Genomic DNA, 25,676 nt, shown 5'->3' on the forward strand with positions numbered 1-25,676 from the left:
GATTGGACAGATACTAATTAGGAGAGGAACTCACAGATACTAAGTAACAGGGGAGTGGACACATACTGATTAACAAGGGAGGAAACAAGTATTAAGTAACATGGGACTGCACAGGTGCTAAGTAACATGAGAATGCACAAGTACTTAGTAACATGGGAATGCACAGATGCTATGTAACATGAGAATGCACAGGTACTAAGTAACGTGGTAATGCACACGTGTTAAGTAACATGGGAATACACAGATACTGAGTAAGAGAGGAATGCGCAGATACTAAGTAACATGGGAGTGGACAGATATTAAGTAACAGGGGAGTAGACAAGGATTAAGTAACATGGGAATGCACAGGTACTAAATAAGAGAGGAATGCACAGATACTTAATAAGAGGGGAATGCACAGATACTATGTAACAGGGGAGTGGACAGATACCGATTAACTGGAGATGAAACAAGTATTAAGTAATATGGGAATGCACAGGTGCTAAGTAACATGGAAATGCTCAGATGCTAAGTAACATGAGAATGCACAGGTACTTAGTAACGTGGGAATGCACAGGTGTTAAGTAACATATGAATGCACAGATACTGAGTAAGAAAGGAATGCACATATACTAAGTAAAATAGGAGTGAACAGATACTAAGTAACAGGGGAGTGGACAGGGGTTAAGTAACATGGGAATCGACAGTCACTAAGTTTGAGGGGAATGGACAGATCGTAAGTAACAGGGGAGTAGACATGTATTAAGTAACATGGAATGCACAGATGCTAACTAACATTGTAATGCACCGGTGCTAAGTAACATAGGAATGCACAGGTGCTAGGTAACATGAGAATGCACAGGTACTAAGTAATGTGAGAATGCACAAGTGCTTAGTAACATGGGAGTTGACAGATACTAAGTAACAGGGAAGTGGACAGACACTAATAATGTGGGAGTGGACAGATACTAAGAAAAAAGGGAGTAGACAAGTATTAAGTAACATGGGAATGCACAGGTACTAAATAAGAGAGGAATGCACAGATACAGAGTAACTGGGAGTGGACATATACTGATTAACAGGGGAGGAAACAAGTATTAAGTAACATGGGAATGCACAGGTGTTAAGTAACATGGGAATGCATAGGTACTAAGTAACATGGGAATTCCCAGATGCTAAGTAACATGAGAATGCACAGGTACTAAGTAATTTGGGAATGCACAGGTGTTAAGTAACATGGGAATGCACAGATACTTTGTAAGAGAGGAATGTGCAGATACTAAGTAACATGGGAGTGGAGAGATACTAAGTAACAGGGGAGTGGACATGTACTAAGTAACATGGGATTGGACAGATACTAAGTAACAGGGGAGTGGACAGATATTAAGTAATAGGGGAGTAGACATGTATCAAGTAACATGAGAATGCACAGATGCTAAGTAATACTGGAATGCACAGGTGCAAAGAAGCATCATATTCATTACATGCTAACAAAAACTCCTCGGTCATACATATCACTTGTTCATGGGGGATGCTGGTAAATAGGGAAACAATACCCATTGTGACTAAGTAACAATGTTCATCCAGCATTTCAGATTGTATAAACTCAAACAAATCTTGTAAGAATTGCTGAGTGTCTTTCAACACCTGCTTCTGCTTATCTAACTGAGGCTTAAGCTTCTTTTCAACATAGATGGAAAATGGCTCAATTAGCCATCCCCCACCTGAGACTATCGGTCTTAATGGGGGGGTTCAAGAGATCTTTATGGATCTTTGGAAGACTCTGGAATATAGGGATAAATGGATGTTCAACATAAAAGTAGTCGAACATTTCTTGTGTAATCAATTGACTGGTGCAACAGTCGTATAGGCTAGAAAAAATCCTTTCCTGAACTTCAGCAATATAGTTAAACTCAACCTTTGAATAAACATTCCTATCATTCAATAACTGAAGAATGCTATCTTGATAAAAGGCAGAGTCTATAAGGACTATTGCACCACCTTTATCTGCATTCTTTATAACAATATCCCTATCACTCTCTAGTTCTAATAGGGCATTCCTTTCATCAGAATCTAAATTAACGAAATCACATCTAAAACCCCCATGTGAGTGTTTAAACATGATGTCTTGTTCACATTTCCGATAAAAAGTATCCAAAATGGGATGTAAAACCGGCTGAAACAAACTAGGTTTACGTAATGTAACATTATCAATTCTATTTCCATTTTTAGGATACATGGTTTTAAGCATAACATTACGTACAAACATCTTAATTTCAATGAGTGTCTCTGGTAGGTTAGATCTCTGTGCCGGTATGAAAGATAGACCCCATTCCAATAAAGATTTCTGGGCAGGGGTTAAAGTCTTACTGGAAATGTTATAGACTATCGATTTCTGGTGTCTATCTACATCCGTTTGATAGTCTGCATCGAGGGGTCATCTATTTGTCTCTGTCGCTTCCTTCCTCGACTCTGAGATCGCTGTTGGTAAGTTTGTTCCTTCCGATGAAAAGGAAGGGGAAGCGAGGGTATGTTTAAATTACTTGAAACATTACACTCTTTAGGATGCACATCAGGTGTAGCAGTCAAAGTATGAGAATTTAAAGGAGAAGTAACAGCATTACTGCTGGAAGCTGAAACATTACCAGTTTCAACACTGGATATATCAGTATTGGTCATCGCAGCTACTGTCACCATAGATCTAGGGATGTCTGATGTAACTAAAGGCTGGACATTAACAGAAGTACACGGCTCTATGTCATCTGTTGCCCGAATAGGAAGATTATTAGCTTGATTCATTGGCCAAGTAAAGACTTGGCCGTTCCGGAAATCTACAATGTCTCTATGTAGTTTTTTTACTTTTTTGAACTTTTAGACGTTGTTCATAAGACAAAACATTATCCATGACAGTATCTAATTTAAGCAGAAACTCTTGTTGAAATACCTGATGTAACTCAAGGTGTTTCTTGTTAATTGTCTCAGTCAATTCTTTTTCTATCGGCCTAAAATGGTCAATTAACAAACGAAGATAGTTAAACCTAAGCTCCAAGTTGAGCTGCTGCCACTTACTCAATAAATCTTCATAAACACCTCCATAGGTCAGCATAACTAAAACCCGAAGTCCTCTGGGTATAACCTTGTGGAACAAGCACACCTCCAGGTGTAACCTCTGCCATTGGAAGTGCTTCAGGTGAAACAAGTCATTCTCCAAATTCCTGGTGGCATTTAAAAGACAAACTTCATCCACAGTCAAAGTAGAATAATCACGCTCAACACCAAATGTATCTCTATCCAAAAACGGATTAGATACAATGTTTAAAAGTTTCAAAAACTTTCCATCGGTCACTTTCATAGTATCAACCCTTTGTTGTCCAGGAACATAATCAAGTTCAATGTTCGTTATACTTCCATCAGCCATGTCCCTGAAGGAGGTGAAATATAGAATAATGAAAAGGAATACAACACCCAAGGAGTAATCCGTGCCCAATAAAAAATATATAATGGCAAGGAAATATATTAGGCACTGGAGCACGGCAACAAGCATAAAATCACCAACTTTTTATTCTTTTAAGTAAGTGCTTTCACACATCCAAACTGTGCTTCATCAGACCAATAAGTTCCATTAAAACAAAGGCATATACATATAACATAAAATATTCAAAACAACCAATAAAAACATGGCATCAATCTGGTGCTTCACTATTCAATTATCATTTAAAGAGACGTCTGCCCTTCAAAACCGGTTTCATAGAAATCTTCCTGTTTAAGCCAGGAAATTTATCTGCTTGCATAACCAAAATCCAAGAGAGTTCACAACTCTCTGTATAGTTCCTGAAATCACCTCCCCTCCTATTCTCAACTATAGATTCGACTACCCTAAAACCAAATTTATGTCTGGCTCCAAAATCTATAACGTTTGGCTAATGCATTACATGAATCAGGGACACTAATGCAATAAAGATGCTCTCTCATACGTTCATGTAAAGATCTATCAGTCTTGCCTATATAAAAACATTGGCATTCCTTAAATTTAGCTAAATAAATCAGATTCTTACTACGACAAGTAGCATTAAAATTAAATTTATGCTCAATACCTGTCACAGGGTGAATAAACACATTTGACAGTCAATGTGACTGCAGAAACTACAATGACCACACACGGCCTAGTACCTGCGGAGAGTATATTTTCTCTCCTTTCTAAGACATAATCCCTATGACATAACTGTCTTTTTAAAGATTTTTTATTTTTAAAAATGAATTTATGTTTCTCTCCAACTATTCCTTTTATGTGCTCATGTTTGTTTGTTTGTTTGTGTCTTTCGGCTTTTCCCGGTTAGAGGTCACCACAGCGGAACTCCGGTCCGCTAATGATTGGCAGTAGATTTTTTTACGTGCTGGCTTGCTGGGCCTAACGCACAACCTTCATGAAGGAATGCTCATTCATGCATGTCGCCACACAGAAGACGCTCTAACTGAGAATTGAACGGGCAACGTCTAACTGTGAGGCGACAGCGCTACCACAGCACCACCACCGCAGTCTTTTATGTGCTCATCAAGATGTAAAATAGACCAGTTGTTTCTAATGATTTCTGTTATCCCTTTAACATCAGTGGTGTAAAAGAGAGACATGGAGGCATGTCTATGTGAGCCTTTATCCATAGCTACACTGGGTTCTTTTGCAGAAAAATATGGTCTAGCCTTCCCCTTTCGATGCATAAAACTTTCATATATAGGACCAGCCAGATCCTTGGTTTTGTAACCTCTATTTTTTAATTCACTGTCTAACATAACAATGTCTCTATTGAATAGCTCATCATTGTTATTAAGCCTAAATAGTCTCATACTTTGACCTTTAGCTATGTTCTTAAAAATGAAACTAGGATGCATACTATCAAGTTGCAACAAAGCATTCCTTCTACATGTCTTTCTAAATAGTGTAGTTGTGAAACCATCACGAGCATTATAACATAACTTCACATCAAGAAAATCAATTTCACCTTGTGACATATTCCATGTGAATCTTAAGAAAGAAGTAGTGCTATGTAAGTAACTAATAAACTCATGAAATCTATTTTCCGTTCCCCGCCAAACAATAAAAAGGTTGTCTACAAATCTCTTATACAACCTGACGTTGGGGGCAAACTCAGAACCAAAAATATATACATTTTCCCATTGTGCCATAATGGCATTGGTGTAGCTATTGGCACAGCATGTGCCCATAGCCACGCCAACTGCCTGAAGGAATAACTGTTCACCAAAGATAAAAATATTATTATCGAGTACAATCTCGAGAAACATACACAGTAGATCAATGGTAGAAGCATCATATTCATTACATGCTAACAAAAACTCCTTGGTCATACATATCCCTTGTTCATGGGGGATGCTGGTAAATAGGGAAACAACATCCATTGTGACGAAGTAACAACGTTCATCCAGCATTTCAGATTGTATAAACTCAAACAAATCTTGTAAGAATTGCTGAGTGTCTTTCAACACCTGCTTATCTTACTGAGGCTTAAGCTTCTTTTCAACATAGATGGAAAATGGCTCAGTTAGCCACCCCCACCTGAGACTATCGGTCTTAATGGGGGGTTCAAGAGATCTTTATGGTTCTTTGGAAGACCCTGGAATATAGGGATAAATGGATGTTCAACATAAAAGTAGTCGAACATTTCTTGTGTAATCAATTGACTGGTGTGACAGTCATATAGGCTAGAAAACATCCTTTCTTGAACTTCAGCAATATAGCTAAACTCAACCTTTGAATAAACATTCCTATCATTCAATAACTGAAGAATGCTATCTTGATAAAAGGCAGAGTCCATAACGACTATTGCACCACCTTTATCTGCATTCTTTATAACAATATCCCTATCACTCTGTAGTTCTAATAGGCATTCCTTTCATCAGAATCTAAATTAACGAAATCACATCTAAAACCCCCATGTGAGTGTTTAAACATGATGTCTTGTTCACATTTCCAATAAAAAGTATCCAAAATGGGATGTAAAACTGGCTGAAACAAACTAGGTTTACGTAATGTAACATTATCAATTCTATTTCCATTTTCAGGATACATGGTTTTAAGCATAACATTATGTACAAACATCTTAATGTCAATGAGTGTCTCTGGTAGGTTAGATCTCTGTGCAGGTATGAAAGATAGACCCTGTTACAATAAAGATTTCTGGGCAGAGGTTAAAGTCTTACTGGAAATGTTATAGACTATCGATTCCTGGTGTCTATCCACATCCGTTTGATAGTCTGCATCGAGGGGTCATCTATTTGTCTCTGTCGTTTCCTTCCTCGACTCTGAGATCGCTGTTGGTAAGTTTGTTCCTTCCGACGAAAAGGAAGGGGAAGCGAGGGTATGTTTAAATTACTTGAAACATTATGCACTTTAGGACGCACATCAGGTGTAGCAGTCAAAGTATCAGAATTTAAAGGAGAAGTAACAGGATTACTGCTGGAAGCTGAAACATTACCAGTTTCAACACTGGATATATCAGTATTGATCATCGGAGCTACTGTCACCATAGATCTAGGGATGTCTGATGTAACTAAAGGCTGGACATTAACAGAAGTACACGGCCCTATGTCATCTGTCACCTGAATAGGAAGACTATTAGCTTGATTCCTTGGCCAAGTAAAGACTTGGCCGTTCCAGAAATCTGCAATGTCTCTATGTAGTTTTTTACTTTTTTGAACTTTTAGATGTTGTTCATAAGACAAAACATTATCCATGACAGTATCTAATTAAAGGAGAAACTCTTGTTGAAATACCTGATGTAACTCAAGCTGTTTCTTGTTAATTGTCTCAGTCAATTATTTTTCTATCGGCTTAAAATGGTCAATCAACAAACAAAGATAGTTAAAACTAAGCTCCAAGTTGAGCTGCTGCCCCTTACTCAATAAATCTTCATAAACATCTCCATAGGTCAGCATAACTAAAACCCGAAGTCCTCTGGGTATAACCTTGTGGAACAAGCATGCTTCCAGGTGTAACCTCTGCCATTGGAAGCACTTCAGGTGAAACAAATCATGGGAGTGGACAGACACTAAGTAACAGGGGAGTGGACAGGTACTAAGTAACAGTGAAGTAGGCATGTATTAAGTAACATGGGAATGCACAGATGCTAAGTAACACTGGAATGCATAGGTGCTAAGTAACATGGGAATGCTCAGGTGTGAAGTAACATGAAAATGCACAGGTACTAAGTAATGTGGGAATGCACAGGTGCTTAGTAACATGGGAATGCACAGAAACTAAGTAAGAAAGGAATGCGCAGATACTAAGTAACATGGGAGTGGACAGATAGTAACATGGGAGTGGACAGGTACTAAATGACATGGGTTTGGACAGATACTAAGTAAGAGAGGAATGCACAGATACTAAGTAACAGGGGAGTGGACAGATACTGATTAAGAGGGGAGGAAACAAGTATTAAGTAACATGGGAATGCACAGGTGCTAAGTACAATGTGAATGTACAGGTACTAAGTAACATGGGATGCACAGGTGTTAAGTAACATGGGAATGCACAGATACTGAGTAAGAGAGGAATGCACAGATACTAAGTAACATGGGACTGGACAGATAATAAGTAACAGGGGAGTGAACAGATACTAAGTAACAGGGGAGTAGACATGTATTAAGTAACATGGGAATGCACAGATGATAACTAACACTGGAATGCTCAGGGGTTAAGTAATATGGAAATGTACAGGTGCTAAGTAACATGAGAATGCACAGGTACTAAGTCATGTGGGAATGCACAGGTGTGTAGTAACATGGGAGTGGACAGATACTAAGTAACAGGGGAGTGGACAGGTACTTAGCAACATGGGAGTGGACAGATACTAAGTAATATGGGAGTGGACAGATACTAAGTTACAGGGGAGTGGACAGATACTAACTAACATGGGAGTGGACAGATACTAAGTAACAGGAGAGTGGACAAGTATTAAGTAACATGTGAATGCACAGGTACTAAATAAGAAAGGAATGCACAGATACTAAGTAAGAGAGGAATGTGCAGATACTAAGTAAGATGGGAGTGGACAGATAGTAACAGGGGAGTGGAAAGGTACTAAGTAACAGGGGAGTGGACAGACACTAAGTAACAGGGGAGTAGACATATATTAAGTAACATGGGAATGCACAGATGATAACTAACACTGGAATGCACAGGTACTAAGTCATGTGGGAATGCAGAAGTGCTTAGTAACAGGGGAGTGAACAGGTACTAAGCAACAATGGAGTGGACAGATACTAAGTAACATGGGAGTGGACAGATACTAAGTAACACGGGAGTGGACAAGTATTAAGTAACATGTGAATGCACAGGTACTAAATAAGAAAGGAATGCACAGATACTAAGTAAGAGAGGAATGCACAGATAACAGGGGAGGAAACAAGTATTAAGTAAAATGGGAATGCATAGGTGCTAAGTAACATGGGAATGCACAGGTACATAGTAACATGGGAATGGACGGATTCTAAGTAACATGAGAATGCACAGGTACTAAGTAAGGGAGGAATGCACAGGTACTAAGTAACATGGGGTGGACAGGGAGTGAACAGGTACTAAGTAACATGGGATTGGACAGATACTAAGTAAGAGAGGAATGCACAGATACTAAGTAAAGGGGAGTGGACAGATACTGATTAACAGGGGAGGAAACAAGTATTAAGTAACATGGGAATGCACAGGTGCTAAGTAACACGAGAATGCACAGCTACTAAGTAAAATGGGAATGCACAGGTGCTAAATAACATGAGAATGCACAGGTAGTAAGTAATGTGGGAATGCACAGGTGTTACTTACCATGGAATGCACAGATAGTAAGTAAGAGAGGAATGCACAGGTACTAAGTTACATGGGAGTGGACAGATAGTAACAGGGGAGTGGACAGGTACTAAGTAACATGGGATTGGACAGATAGTAAGAGAGGAACACACAGATACCAAGTAACAGGGGAGTGGACACATACTGATTAACAGGGGAGGAAACAAGTATTAAGTAACATGGGAATGCACAGGTGCTAAGTAACATGAGAATGAACAAGTACTAAGTAACATTGGAATGCACAGATGTAATGTAACATGAGAATGGACAGGTACTAAGTAACATGGTAATGCATAGGTACTAAGTAACAGGGAGTGGACAGGTACTAAGTTACATGGGATTGGACATATACTAAGAAACAGGGAAGTGGGCAGATACTGATTAGCAGGGAAGAAACAAGTATTAAGTAATATGGGAATGCACAGGTACTAAGTAACATGGGAATGCACAGATGCTAAGTAGCATGAGAATGCACAGGTACTTAGTAATGTGAGAATGCACAGGTTTTAAGTAACATGGGAATGCACAGATACTAAGTAAGAGAGGAATGCACAGATACTAAGTAAAGGGGAGTGGACAGATACTGATTAACAGGGAAGGAAACAAGTATTAAGTAAAATGGGAATGCACATGTGCTAAGTAACATGGGAATGCACAGGTACTTAGTAACATGGGAATGGACGGATTCTAAGTAACATGAGAATGCACAGGTACTAAGTAATGTGAGAATGCACAGGTGTTACTTACCATGGAATACACAGATACTAAGTAAGGGAGGAATGCACAGGTACTAAGTAACATGGGAGTGGACAGATAGTAACAGGGGAGTGAACAGGTACTAAGTAACATGGGATTGGACATATACTAAGTAAGAGAGGAACACACAGATACTAAGTAACAGGGGAGTGGACACATACTGATTAACAGGGGAGGAAACAAATATTAAGTAACATGGGAATGCACAGGTGCTAAGTAACATGAGAATGCACAGCTACTAAGTAACATGGGAATGCACTGATGCTACATAACATGAGAATGCACAGGTACTAAGTAACGTGGCAATGCACAGGTGCTTAGTAACATGGGAATGCACAGATACTAAGTAAGAGAGGAATGCACAAATACTAAGTAACAGGGGAGTGGACAGATACTGATTAACAGGGGAGGAAACAAGTATTAAGTAACATGGGAATGCACAGGTGCTAAATAACATGGGAATGCACAGGTACTATGTAACATGGGAAGTGGACAGATACTTAGTAACATGAGAATGCACAGGTACTAAGTAATGTGGGAATGCACAGGTGTTACTTACCTCGGAATGCACAAATAGTAAGTAAGACAGGAATGCACAGGTACTAAGTAACATGGGAGTGGACAGATAGTAACAGGGGAGTGGACAGGTACTAAGTAACATGGGATTGGACAGATAGTAAGAGAGGAACACACAGATACCAAGTAACAGGGGAGTGGACACATACTGATTAACAGGGGAGGAAACAAGTATTAAGTAACATGGGAATGCACAGGTGCTAAGTAACATGAGAATGAACAAGTACTAAGTAACATTGGAATGCACAGATGTAATGTAACATGAGAATGGACAGGTACTAAGTAACATGGTAATGCATAGGTTTTAAGTAACATGGGAATACACAGATACTTAGCAAGAGAAGAATGCACAGATACCAAGTAATATGGGAGTGGACAGATATTAAGTAACGGGAGTGGACAAGAACTAAGTAACATGGGAATGCACAGGTACTAAGTAACATGGGAATGCACAGATGCTATGTAACATGAGAATGCACAGGTACTAAGTAACTTGGGAATTCACAGGTGTTAATTAACATGGGGATGCACAGATACTGAGTAACAGAGGATTGTGCAGATACTAAGTAACATGGGAGTGGACAGATACTAAGTAACAGGGACGTAGACATGTATTAAGTAACATGGGAATTTTTCAGATGCACAGGTACTAAGTAAGAGAGGAATACATAGATACTAAATAACATGGGAGTGGACAGATACTAAGTAACGGGGAGTGCACAGGTACTAAATTACATGGGATTGGACAGATACTAAGTAACAGGGGAGTGGACAGATAGTAAGTAACAGTGGAGTAGGCATGTATTAAGTAACATAGGAATGCACAGATGCTAAGTAACATTGGAATGCACAGGTGCTAAGTAACATGGGAATGCACAGGTGCGAAGTAACATGAGAATGCACAGGCACAAAGTAATGTGGGAATGCACAGGTTCTTAGTAACATGGGAATGCACAGACACTAAGCAAGAGAGGAATGCGCAGATACTAAGTAACATGTGAGGGGACTGATACTAAGTAACATGGGAGTGGACAGATACTAAGTAACAGGGGAGTGGACAAGTATTAAGTAACATGGGAATGCACAGGTACTAAATAAGAGAGGAATGCACAGATACTAAGAAAAGAGGAATGGACAGATACTACGTAACAGGGGAGTGAACAAGTATTAAGTAACATGGGAATGCACAGGTGCTAAATAACATAGGAATGCACAAGTACTTAGTAACGTGGGAATGCACAGGAGTTAAGTAACATGTGAATGCACAGATTCTAAGTAACATGGCAGTGGATAGATACTAAGTAACAAGGGAGTGGATAGGTACTACGTAACATGGGATTGGACATATACTAAGTAACAGGGGAGTGGACAGATACTAAGCAACAGGGGAGTGAACAAGTATTAAGTAACATGGGAATGCACAGGTGTTAAATAACATAGGAATGCACAAGTACTTAGTAACGTGGGAATGCACAGGAGTTAAGTAACATGTGAATACACAGATTCTAAGTAACATGGCAGTGAATAGATACTAAGTAACATGGGAGTGGATGGGTACGAAGTAACATGGGATTGGACAGATACTAAGTAACAGGGGAGTGGACAGATTCTAAGTTACTGGGGAGTGGACATGTATCAAGTAAAATGGGAATGCACAGGTGCTAAGTAACATGGGAATGCACAGGTACTTAGTAACATGGGAATGCACAGGTACTTAGTAACATGGGAATGCACGGATGCTAAGTAACATGAGAATGCACAGGTACTAAGTAATGTGGGAATGCACAGGTGTTACTTACCATGGAATGCACAGATACTAAGTAAGAGAAGAACACACAGATACTAATTAACAGGCGAGTGGACACATACTGATTAACAGGGGAGGAAACAAGTATTAAGTAACATGGGAATGCACAGGTGTTAAGTAACGTGAATGCACAGATATTGAGTAAGAGAGGAATGCACAGATACTAAGTAACATGGCAGTGGATAGATACTAAGTAACAAGGGAGTGGATAGGTACTAAGTAACATGGGATTGGACAGATACTAAGTAACAGGGGAGTGGACAGATACTAAGTAACAGGGGAGTGAACAAGTATTAAGTAACATGGGAATGCACAGGTGTTAAATAACATAGGAATGCACAAGTACTTAGTAACGTGGGAATGCACAGGAGTTAAGTAACATGTGAATACACAGATTCTAAGTAACATGGCAGTGGATAGATACTAAGTAACATGGGAGTGGATAGGTACTAAGTAACATGGGATTGGACAGATACTAAGTAACAGGGGAGTGGACAGATTCTAAGTTACTGGGGAGTGGACATGTATCAAGTAAAATGGGAATGCACAGGTGCTAAGTAACATGGGAATGCACAGGTACTTAGTAACATGGGAATGCACAGGTACTTAGTAACATGGGAATGCACAGGTTGCAAGTAACATGGGAATGCACAGGTACTAAGTAAGAGAGGAATACATAGATACTAAGTAACATGGGAGTGGCCAAATACTAAGTAACAGGGGAGTGGACAGGTACTAAGTTACATGGGATTGGACATATACTAAGAAACAGGGAAGTGGGCAGATACTGATTAGCAGGGGAAGAAACAAGTATTAAGTAATATGGGAATGCACAGGTACTAAGTAACATGGGAATGCACAGATGCTAAGTAGCATGAGAATGCACAGGTACTTAGTAATGTGAGAATGCACAGGTTTTAAGTAACATGGGAATGCACAGATACTGAGTAAGAGAGGAATGCACAGATACTAAGTAACATGGGAGTGAACAGATACTGATTAACAGGGGAGGAAACAAGTATTAAGTAAAATGGGAATGCACAGGTGCTAAGTAACATGGGAATGCACAGGTACTTAGTAACATGGGAATGCATGGATGCTAAGTAACATGAGAATGCACAGGTACTAAGTAATGTGGGAATGCACAGGTGTTACTTACCATGGAATGCACAGATACTAAGTAAGAGAGGAATGCACAGGTACTAAGTAACATGGGAGTGGACAGATAGTAACAGGGGAGTCAACAGGTACTAAGTAACATTGGATTGGACAGATACTAAGTAAGAGAAGAACACACAGATACTAATTAACAGGGGAGTGGACACATACTGATTAACAGGGGAGGAAACAAGTATTAAGTAACATGGGAATGCACAGGTGCTAAGTAACATGAGAATGCACAGCTACTAAGTAACATGGGAATGCACTGATGCTACATAACATGTGAATGCGCAGGTACTAAGTAACGTGGTAATGCACATGTGCTTAGTAACATGGGAATGCACAGGTGCTAAGTAACATGAGAATGCACAGGTACTAAGTAACATGGGAATGCACCGATGCTACATAACATGAGAATGCACAGGTACTAAGTAACGTGGTAATGCACAGGTGCTTAGTAACATGGGAATGCACAGATACTAAGTAAGAGAGGAATGCACAAATACTAAGTAACAGGGGAGTGAACAGATACTGATTAACAGGGGAGGAAACAAGTATTAAGTAAAATGGGAATGCACAGGTGCTAAATAACATGGGAATGCACAGGTACTAAGTAACATGGGAAGTGGACAGATACTTAGTAACATGAGAATGCACAGGTACTAAGTAATGTGGGAATGCACAGGTGTTACTTACCATGGAATGCACAAATAGTAAGTAAGAGAGGAATGCACAGGTACTAAGTAACATGGGAGTGGACAGATAGTAACAGGGGAGTGGACAGGTACTAAGTAACATGGGATTGGACAGATAGTAAGAGGGGAACACACAAATACCAAGTAACAGGGGAGTGGACACATACTGATTAACAGGGGAGGAAACAAGTATTAAGTAACATGGGAATGCACAGGTGCTAAGTAACATGAGAATGCACAGCTACTAAGTAACATGGGAATGCACTGATGCTACATAACATGAGAATGCACAGGTACTAAGTAACGTGGTAATGCACAGGTGCTTAGTAACATGGGAATGCACAGATACTAAGTAAGAGAGGAATGCACAAATACTAAGTAATATGGGAGTGGACAGATATTAAATAACGGGAGTGGACAGATATTAAATAACGGGAGTGGACAAGGACTAAGTAACATGGGAATGCACAGGTACTAAATAAGAGAGGAATGTACAGATATTTAGTAAGAGGGGAATGCACAGATACTATGTTACAGGGGAGTGGACATATACTGATTAACAGGGGAGGAACCAAGTATTAAGTAACATAGGAATGCACAGGTGCTAAGTAACATGGGAATGCACAGGTACTAAGTAACATGGGAATGCACAGATGCTATGTAACATGAGAATGCACAGGTACTAAGTAACTTGGGAATGCACAGGTGTTAAGTAACATGGGGATGCACAGATACTGAGTAACAGAAGAATGTGCAGATACTAAGTAACATGAGAGTGGACAGATACTAAGTAACAGGAACATAGACATGTATTAATTAACATGGGAATTTTTCATATGCACAGGTACTAAGTAAGAGAGGAATACATAGATACTAAATAACATGGGAGTGGACAGATACTAAGTAACAGGGGAGTGGACAGGTACTAAGTTACATGGGATTGGACAGATACTGAGTAACAGGGGAGTGGACAGATACTAAGTAACAGTGGAGTAGGCATGTATTAAGTAACATAGGAATGCACAGATGCTAAGTAACATTGGAATGCACAGGTGCTAAGTAACATGGGAATGCACAGGTACAAAGTAATGTGGGAATGCACAGGTTCTTAGTAACATGGGAATGCACAGATACTAAGCAAGAGAGGAATGTGCAGATACTAAGTAACATGTGAGTGGACTGATACTAAGTAACATGGGAGTGGACAGATACTAAGTAACAGGGGAGTGGATAAGTATTAAGTAATATGGGAATGCACAGGTACTAAATAAGAGAGGGATGCACAGATACTAAGTAAAAGAGGAATGGACAGATACTACATAACAGTAGAGTGGACATATACTGATTAACTGTGGAGGAAACAAGCATTAAGTAACATGGGAATGCACAGGTGCTAAGTAACAGAGGAATGCACAAGTATTTAGTAACGTGGGAATGCACAGGTGTTAAGTAACATGTGAATGCACAGATATTGAGTAAGAGAGGAATGCATAGATACTAAGTAACATGGCAGTGGATAGATACTAAGTAACAGGGGAGTGGACAGGTACTAAGTAACATGGGATTGGACATATACTAAGTAACAAGGGAGTGGACAGATTCTAAGTTACTGCAGAGTAGACATGTATCAAGTAACATGGGAATGCACAGATGCTAAGTAACACTGGAATGCACAGGTTGCAAGTAACATGGGAATGCACAGGTACTAAGTAAGAGAGGAATACATAGATACTAAGTAACATGGGATGGCCAAATACTAAGTAACAGGGGAGTGGACAGGTACTAAGTTACATGGGATTGGACATATACTAAGAAACAGGGGAGTGGACAGATACTGATTAGCAGGGGAAGAAACAAGTATTAAGTAATATGGGAATGCACAGGTGCTAAGTAACATGGGAATGCACAGGTTCTAAGTAACATGGGAATGCACAGATGCTAAGTAGTATGAGAATGCACGGGTACTTAGTAATGTGGGAATGCACAGGTGTTACGTAACATGGGAATGCACAGATACTGAGTAAGAGAGGAATGCACAGATACTAAGTAACATGGGAGTGAACAGATACTAAGTAACATGGGAGTGGACAGGTCCTAAGTAACATGGGATTGGACAGATACTAAGTAACAGGGGAGTGGGCAGATACTAAGTAACAGGCGAGTAGACATGTATCAAGTAACACGGATATGCACAGATGCTAAGTAACACTGGAATGCACAGGTGATAAATAACATGGGGATGCACAAGTACTAAGTAACATGGGAATGCACAGATGCTAAGTAACATGAGAATTCACTGGTACTAAGTAACGTGGGAATGCACAGGTGTTAAGTAACATGGGAATGCACAGATGCTGAGTAACAGAGGAATGCACAGATACTAAGTAACATGGGATTGGACAGATACTAAGTAACAGGGACGTAGACATGTATTAAGTAACATAGGAATTTTTCAGATGCTAAGTAACATTGGAATGCACAGGTGCTAAGCAACATGGGAATGCACAGGTACTAAGTAAGAGAGGAATGTATAGATACTAAGTAACAAGGGAGTAGACAGATACTCATTAACAGGGGATTGGACAAGTACTAAGTAACATGGGATTGGACAGACACTAAATAACAGGGGAGTGGACAGATACTAAGCAACAGGGGAGTACCTTTCCCCTCCCCTGTTACTTAGTATCTGTTCACTCCCATGTTACTTAGTATCTGTGCATTCCTCTCTTACTCAGTATCTGTGCAGTCCCATGTTACTTAATACTTGTGCATTCCCATGTTACTAAGTACCTGTGCAGATTTTTGGCTACATGTGAGGACATTTAATTTGGCCCACTCAGCTTGGGGTTCAGTTTTGTCTAGCTGTGTATTATTCAAGTGCTACCAAACAAGCAAGCATCCACTCTGTCTTACATTCTAAGTTGTTTTTTTTTTTTTTTACAGCTGAGCTTGGTTTTGGGATTCCCAGAGAACTGAATGGTTGGTTCATAATTGTGATGATCTGTTGTTAGATGTTCACCAGGTGATGGTCAGTGGCCACATTTGTTCCGAGATATCACCTTCAGTGAAACTGTTAATAATATGGGGGAGTTTTTTAACTGGCCTAGCACCAAGATTTCTTTACATACAAGATGATATGTGAAAATACTTAAATTACTAAAGTCTAGAGGCAGCATTCTCCCTGTATTAAAATATTTGCGAATTTGATGAAACACTGCAGCTCATATCCTTACACATGGACCATAGCTCACAAACCTGTAGATTTATTGTATAAATGTTCCAGAAAAATTATTTTGTGTAAAAATATTCTAAGGACAGATTAGATTTCCATATGGTTCTAGGTCCCCTTTCCCCTCTGTACAGTATAACCATCAGTGCTCCCCTGTATCAGTCATGAGCCATGTCTTATGTTGCCACTGGAGTCTCTCTAACACAGAGGCAAGAGTCAGCTAGAGTGGGTAATAATTCAGACAAATGTAGAGGCATCTGTGCTCTAACTTGCACCTTGCAATATGAGCAATGAAGACATTTCTAATTAAGGTCTTGACCCCCCTTCTCTCAGTGGTTGCCTGTGTCACAGTGAGACTACTATACTCTCTTCTTGCATGTTGGTACTGCCACGTATTCACTAATGAGGCCACGTATACACTAATGAGGGCTGCCATTACTGGTTTTGTGAACCAAAACCAAATCCATGGTGAGCAGCTGTAATTTTATCACCTGCAAGCCTTACCTTACATGTTGTAAAATAATCAGCTAGACCCCCCACCATCTCCAACTCCCAAGGGTTGGTGAGTCAGTCTTGGCTGTTCACTCATACCCTCCCCTACTTGCATCTTCCAGCGACTGGCCAGCTATTTAAACTTAGGTTATCTGGGACATGGTCAGGATTTTCTCTCTCTATTCCACAGCACCAGGAAGGTCCGCGTTCTGTTTTCGTATCCTCCCGTATGTGTCTCTTCCAGTGACTGGCCAGCTATTTAAACTTAGATTATCTTGTACATGGTCAGAATTTTATCCCTCTATTCCACAGAGCCAGGAAGGTTAGAGTTCTGTTGTAATTTAAAAGATGACTCAATTTAGTCCTGTCATTAGCTTCCACTAACAGCATGTGTCTGTGTGCTGGTATACTATCCTTTGAAAGGGTGACAACATATACTTCAAGAACTTGGCTATATCATACTTAGCCCCATCATCTTTGCTTTTGTAAATCAGAGCATGATTCTCAGGAGTGTCATCCAAAATCATCAACAAAACAGCAACAAGTCACAAAGCGTAATCACTGACCTACTTATTACAGCTCTTCCAGAAGAAGTAGAGTTACTGACCAACACCTCTTCAGTCTCCTTGGAACAAATGTGGCCACTGACCATCACCTGGTGAACCTCTAACAACAGATCATCACAATTATGAACCAACCATTCTGTTCTCTGGGAATCCCAAAACCTAGTACAGCCGTAAAAAAAAAAAAAAAAAAAAGAATGTAAGATAGAGTGTATGCTTGCTTGCTTGGTAGCATTTGAATAATACACAGCTATACAAAACTGACCCCCAAGCTGAGTGGGCCAAAATATTGTCCTTACACCTAGCCAGAAATCTACTAAAGGCATACATAGACCTTGAAGATACTGATGCATACAAATGCCCAAAATTGAAACAAAACTTTCACACTATAGCTGGGGTTTCACAAAAGGCTCTTACCCTTAGGTTTCCTAATAGGGCATTCAACATGAATAGACCAGTAAGATCATAAATGGCAGAATTAATGCATATTTTAATTGTGACTAGAATCTTGTATAAACAATGTCAATAAAATAATAGAAAATGTAGATACATTTTAAAGGGTACCCCCTAGACATTTAAAGAAAATTGTTATTCCAGGGTGACCCTGAGTCCTCTGTTCATCTAGCTGATTTAGTACAATATTTGTTGTTAACTGAAATTGCAAATCACAAATCAGACTTGCATGCACCAGGACTACTAATAAGCCTTCTGCCAAATGTTTTTATTAGCCTACGAACAAGAAAGATATTACTCTCTAATTTAGTTTGCTTTAAATGCTTTATAAAAAGGCATGTAGCAAAGTATTTCACAGCTTCTGACAAAAAATCTGCACCAATAAAGTTATTAAGCTGTTAAGCTGAAAGCACATCTACGGACTGTGATAACGTTGAACATTTAACGGCTAGAAGTTTAGAGTCTACTTTTTGTATTGTGATTGAAGTTACTCAAGGGGCATGATTACATTTAGTAGATCATTATATTCATAAGCAAAAAACAATTAGTAAACATAACCTAACCCAGGTTATTCAGAACAAAGCTAGATATAATAAAATGACTAACAAATCTAACCTATTGGTTATAACCACCAAACCTGAGAAGGTAAAAAAGGCAGGCATTCTGCCAGATACCATGAATGGCCACCATCCCACTTATATTATCAGAGAACACCAGAAAATTACCAGAAGCATATATTTAGTTCAAAACTTATATTCAACATGGAAATATTTATAGAAACTATCAGACAATGCAAATGGTCCACAGACTACACAGGGGCCCTCCAAGGCTCTATCTTAGATTCCCTTCTGTGTTTAAAGTATTTATTAACAATATGCATAAAGCAGCTAAACCTGTCCATTACACAATATGCAAACAATTCTTGCCTTGTCTGATCTGTCCCTACCCAATTCCAACTGCAAATTATTACCCTTGTATCCTTCCCCTTCATCAAAAAGTGATTAGAACAGTCTCATCCTCTGTTAAATCTCAATAAAATAGAACTAATCCTTTTATTTACCATCTACCAGTCACAGCAAGGCAAATAATTACATATAGCTTCAACAAATAACACCAAAATAGAACAGCTCACTCACACAAAGCTGTTAGGGGCTACATTTAGATTATAAACTCAAATTCAAGCATTGCAACAACACTGACATTCAGAAAACAAGCCAACAGATGCGTATATCCTATAGTTCTAAGAGATAACTCACAGACCATGGTAGGATAGTCAAAGCATCCTTACTATTATTACCTAGCCTATTATATGCATCAACTGTATTAACAGATCTGAAGGAAACCCATCTTTCAAAACTGGAATAGTACTATAATAAAAAAAAAAAAGAAATTGCCAAATTTGTCACCTGTCTTCCTTCCTAAACTTACCCCTGAGCAAACTTCTGGCTAAATCAAGCATTATAGCCCACTTACAGATAAAAATGGAACATTAAATTTTATACCAGCTAACAATAGTTTGCCCACATCCACACTATTTACATGATATTACCCTCTTCCTCACAGAAATCTGAGATCCAAAGAATGTGATTAAATAATCTATGAGCAAGACTGGCTAAATTAACTCATGGACAAAGAACCCTACCAGCTTTGCATTGGAACAGGTGTAAGGGACTATTAAGTGCTAGGCAATTAATATTGTCTTTTAAAGTCAGTAATAAAGAGAACTTTAAGGTTAAACACAGTGAAAATGGATTGCGTGATACATGAAATAGTTTGTACTAATCCCAAGTATCACATAATAGATTGTAGTGGAACACTCAGACCATCTCCAAGTAAATCCTGGTTCAAACAAAATGCCAGATCTAAACAAAATGAATAAGTGGAGCACCAGGCACAAGATACACATTTATTACATGAACTAATAAATAAGCGGAGTACCAGGCATGGGATACACATTTCAGGCACAGGATATACATTTACCACATGAACTAATAAATAAGCGGAACACCAGGCACGGGTTAACGTTTACCACATGAACTAATAAATAAGCTGAGTACCAGGCACGAGATATACATTTACCACATGAACTAATAAATAAGCGTAGTACCGGGCCTGGGATACACATTTACTACATGAGCTAATAAATAAGCTGAGCACCAGCCATAGGATATACATTTACCATATGAACAAATAAACTATGAACAAGCACTTTTACTCTCTGTGTGTTTTTCATACACAATAAAAAGAGATATTTATAGTAGCCCCATACATATAAAAAGTATGTGGCAACTCTCTTAATCAATCATAATATTGCATACTTTATTATCATCTACATCTCATGATTGCCCTAGACATGCCTACTTTTAACACAGTTTTTATACTGCCACTATCATTTATACCAAGTGAAACAATGGCATTCACATCCATAATCTACCCACATTCCATCATCTCTGTGAAATTATATACATCACCTCCTTTTGGCTGGAATTTAAGCTCTTCGTTTTTTGTTAAATATTCATAATGCTTTGAAAAGAGTGCATGTAGACTGAAAGAGGGCATAGCAGACAATATGATGATGCAGGTACCACATAACACATCCACGGAGGAGGTAGGGCCTTCATACAAAATATGATCTCATTGCTAGGATGCTAGTAAGTGCACCAAACCTTCCGATATTTGCATGCATAATGGCCCTGTCTGGATAACACTTGCCTTAGGGAATTTGAGGGAAGAATCCTCATCCCAAGGGAATGAACTGTCTCAAGTCCAATAAGGGGTGGCTCAGTGATTAAAAGATGGTGGGTTGGGGGGGGAGTGGCACCACCTAGAAAAGAAAAAAAGATCTTCAGTCAAAACCACAATCATCAAAAAAAGTATTGAGTGCATCTTCCAGATCCCCCACCATGCCCCAAGATTCTCACTACATCTTTCTAAACATACTGGAAAATATTAAGATACAAGCAAACACCCTAATACTGGGTGATTTCATCTACCCTGCCATTAACTGGGAAAACTACTCATGTACCAACACCTTTGCCCAATGGCTCTTGGAATTCATAAATTCCAACGGCCTGGATTAACTAATCCATAGTCCCACCAGGGGCTCCAATATCCTAGACCTGGTCATTACCAACATGGAAAATCGATGCTCCACACCTATGGTCACCCCCTCGTTGGTCAGGTCAGACCATAAGCTAATCACCCTTAACATCCACATCCCACCCCCACCCCCCAGTAAGGAAACCTCCATAAAAAACTTCTTCAAAGCCAACATCATGCTACTCAAGTCAGAAGTGACAAATTCATGACACCCATGCAGACAGGACCTGAAAGTTTGACTGCTGAGTCCTACACTAAGGCACTGTATGAGCACATCCACTCATGCATGAATCGTGCCATCCCAAATAGAACCAAGATGCTCTCCTCCAAAAAAAGGAAGCCAATCAGGTGGTCCCCTGCCATAAACAAACTTTACAACAAAAGAAAGAAACTGTTGCAGAAAAGAGAAAAATCCCAGGATGCAAAAAACTCCCTTACCAGCCTCAGTAAGAAGCTGAGATCCCTCATAAAATCCCCCAAAGCTAGTTATGAAAATAAAATTGCCAAAGATTCCAAAGACAACCACAAGACATTCTATAACTATGTCAAGAATCTAAATGGCAATGCTCAGATCTGCTCTGAGCTACAACAGAATGGCATTCAATATACTGACCCCAAGGATATTGCCAAACCCCCACTGTGGCAGTACTAAAACACTGAAAATGTGATAAGAGACTTAGGGACACAGGTGGACAGTGGTCTCTCACGATAACCACATCACACACACAGTCAAAATCCTTCTATGTGGCACACCTCATCACTAAGGGGCTTTCATCCAGACCAAAAAGGAGGGTCATTGTGCCCTGTACTCATCCTCATTAGACCCATTATAGAATACAATGCCCCATTTCTAAACACTCATTCACTCAATGTCACACATAGATTTCATCACAATCTGTCATAGACAGACACACACACAGATTTCACCATCATGCATATACAACCTTCATTCTATCTGTTTTAACACTCAAACACACATTTTCTTAACACCCAAGATCTCTAACACAAATAATACACAATTCAGCCTAGCTCTGACACCTTCTTAGTTTAAGCAGTACTATATGTTTTATTTTGGACAGTAAACAGTTCATAGTTTTAAAAATGTAGAAGTTTTAGTGTTCCAGCAAAAAGTAAGTAGAAAATCTTTCCAAAAAATAAAACAGAATATTGCAGCAGCGTGTGAAAAAATGTAAAGAGTTAAGTCTTGTATCTTTTAGACTACATTCTGATAAACAACACAGGTGCTGATAGTCTCAAATACACTTCCTTTTTTTGGTCAGTGACTAGCAGTCTTTAGTTCCAAACTGTCAGTGCCTCTTTTTACAGGACTTCCACTGTCTTGTAGTCTCTGCTTATAGACCCACATCTTTGAGTCAACTCCTTTGGCCTCTGTGTGTTTCCCTTCCATCACACAGACATGCTCCGGGCTCTACTGCAGTCTTGTTCCAGCAAATACTAACATTTGCTCTTGCCCTTGCCTTTTAATGGTGCAGGTACACATCTGCAATTGCTCCATCTTACCTGCAGGCATTTATTATTAAAGGGATCAGCCTGGATTTACCCCCAAGCCTGCAGTATTCTTACTCTGTTTTAGTTTAAATCTACCAGACCGTACATCCGCTTCTTCATTTGCACTGAATTTCCCAAAACTTTGAATCGTGCCTTTTCAATGTCTTTTGCAGGTACTGTACCAGCTGAACTACATGCTAAATAGAACTAAGAACTATTGAAGAAATGCAAATTGATATACACATCCATTGATTTTCACTTTGACAAAAGAACTTCCTGACAAAAAGAACACAACCACTTTATGCAAACACAGAAACACGTGTGTGTACACACTGTCACACACACACACACACACACACACACACACACACACACACACACACACACACATATATATATATATATATATATATATATATATATATATATATATATATATGGGTCCCCTTCAAAACATCCAAAACCCATAACATCTAATTTCATAACACTGAGACCAGAACATCTAAAACCCAAAACATCTAAAACCCATAACATTGAATTTTATAACATCTAACATTACAACTCACATGAAAATAACATCCCCTCCACATATAATGACATATAATAACACCAAACTACCAAACACACTTTTTACTATGTTTCTGCAAGGAGACTTGATACAGTGGGGTTAGGAAATTAATTTTTTCCCACTGTTGTGCAATCTTGGAGTTGGTATATTTAATTTATGGGAGGTGTGGGGGCAGAGCCCCCCACATGAAGGGGTGCAGGGGGGGCTTGCCCCCCTGCAGAAATGTAGTAAAATGTGTGTTTGGTAGTTTGGTGTTGTTATATGTGGAGGGGGTGTTATTTTCTTGTGATTTGTAGTGTTAGATGTTATGAAATTCAATGTTATGGGTTTTAGATGTTTTGGGTTTTAGATGTTCTGGTCTCAATGTTATGAAATTAGATGTTATGGGTTCTATATGTTTCAAAGTAGACCCATATATATATATATATATATATATATATATATATATATATATATATATATTATTTATTATTTTTCATGATTATGATGATTATGGAGCATTTGATCCCAAGATTCCCCTTTTAAAACAACTGTGCTCAATGTGATTTTCCTGGCAAATAAACATATGTGCATGCATATATCAATGAATAATCTACTGTAAATCATTTTTTAAAAGAAGAATTAGCATCAACACATCAACATTCTGCAGTGGGAGATGGGCCTGCAGGCTGCATTGCACAAGTAAGGGATGTAAGAAATGATTATTCTTTACAGCAGTTATTAGTGTTGTGTGAGCTTTTGTTACCACAGTCTGAAGAAGATTTACTGTTATGACAAATGCATTTACTATGTACTTCTGTGTGTAATAAATGATTTTGTCAACTTATTCCAAAGTTTGGGGCTACTTTGTGTAATTTTTCAGTCTGCAAGGAGAAATTGTAAAAGGAGGGAAGGATGGATGAATGGATGGATGGATGAATTGATGGACTGATATATAAATGGAAGCAAGTGTATCCTAAAGTTATAAGTTGCAGCTTTTTAGTGTTTAATAGGCTTGAAGTTATATAAAGCAATGTATTTCAGCTTTTCCCTGTTAGGCGTCGCCACAGCAGATCACCGGTCCACTTATGATTGGCAGTGGATTTTTATGGTGTCGAGTTGCCAGCCCAGTGCCTAACCTTCAAAGAAGGCACACCCATTAATGCATGGACTTACCTGCATGTCTTTAAACATCACTTGACCACAGGGAGGACATGCAAACTCTGCACAGAAGGTGCTCCAGCTGAGAATTGAACTGGCGAGCCTCTTGCTGTGAGGTGACAATGATAACCAAAGTACCACCGCGGCCATCACAATAGGTTCATAGTTATATACACTAGGCTAATGACCACCAGGGCCTTTATAAGCTTACTCATGCAATCCAACCCTATTATATCCCTATGTGTCATGAGCTTTTATTAGGAGTGGGTGTGTTAGAAAGTTTCAAGAGGTTATGTGTGCGGCGTATGCTAGTTTGTCAGAAGAACGGATTCTGATTTTCTATCCATTGGCCAAGGTTAAGCTTAAATAGAGTTAGGGATCCTTTGAAGATTAACAGACTGAAAATGTGCATGCAGGCTAGGAGTGAAGCATTCACTTTAGTGGTTAATTGCTTAGTTTGCGTATGTTTTTAGTACAACAGAGTACTTTATATTAATAATCACTACCTATCCAATGATGAGAGAACATTTATTTGTGACTGGCATGATGTAGCCTTGAGAATGAAGTTGGAGCTGATAAATTTCAGTACGAGTAAGTGAATCCACCTCTACCATCAGTCAAGTGGTAGTTACCAGCATTACACATTGGACTTTCATATTAAAAAAGACATAGCATGCCTTTTTAAAAAAAAAAAAACATGTTGTTTGCATGTAACAACTTGCACAGTAGGTCCCATGGCAATGAAAAGATTCAGCAGTGATATCTTTGATGTATACTGCACCTGTGAATATCTCTGAT

This window comes from Protopterus annectens, chromosome 13.part0 (assembly GCF_019279795.1).
Source record: "Protopterus annectens isolate FY-2018-M chromosome 13.part0, PAN1.0, whole genome shotgun sequence".
NCBI lineage: Eukaryota > Metazoa > Chordata > Ceratodontiformes > Protopteridae > Protopterus > Protopterus annectens.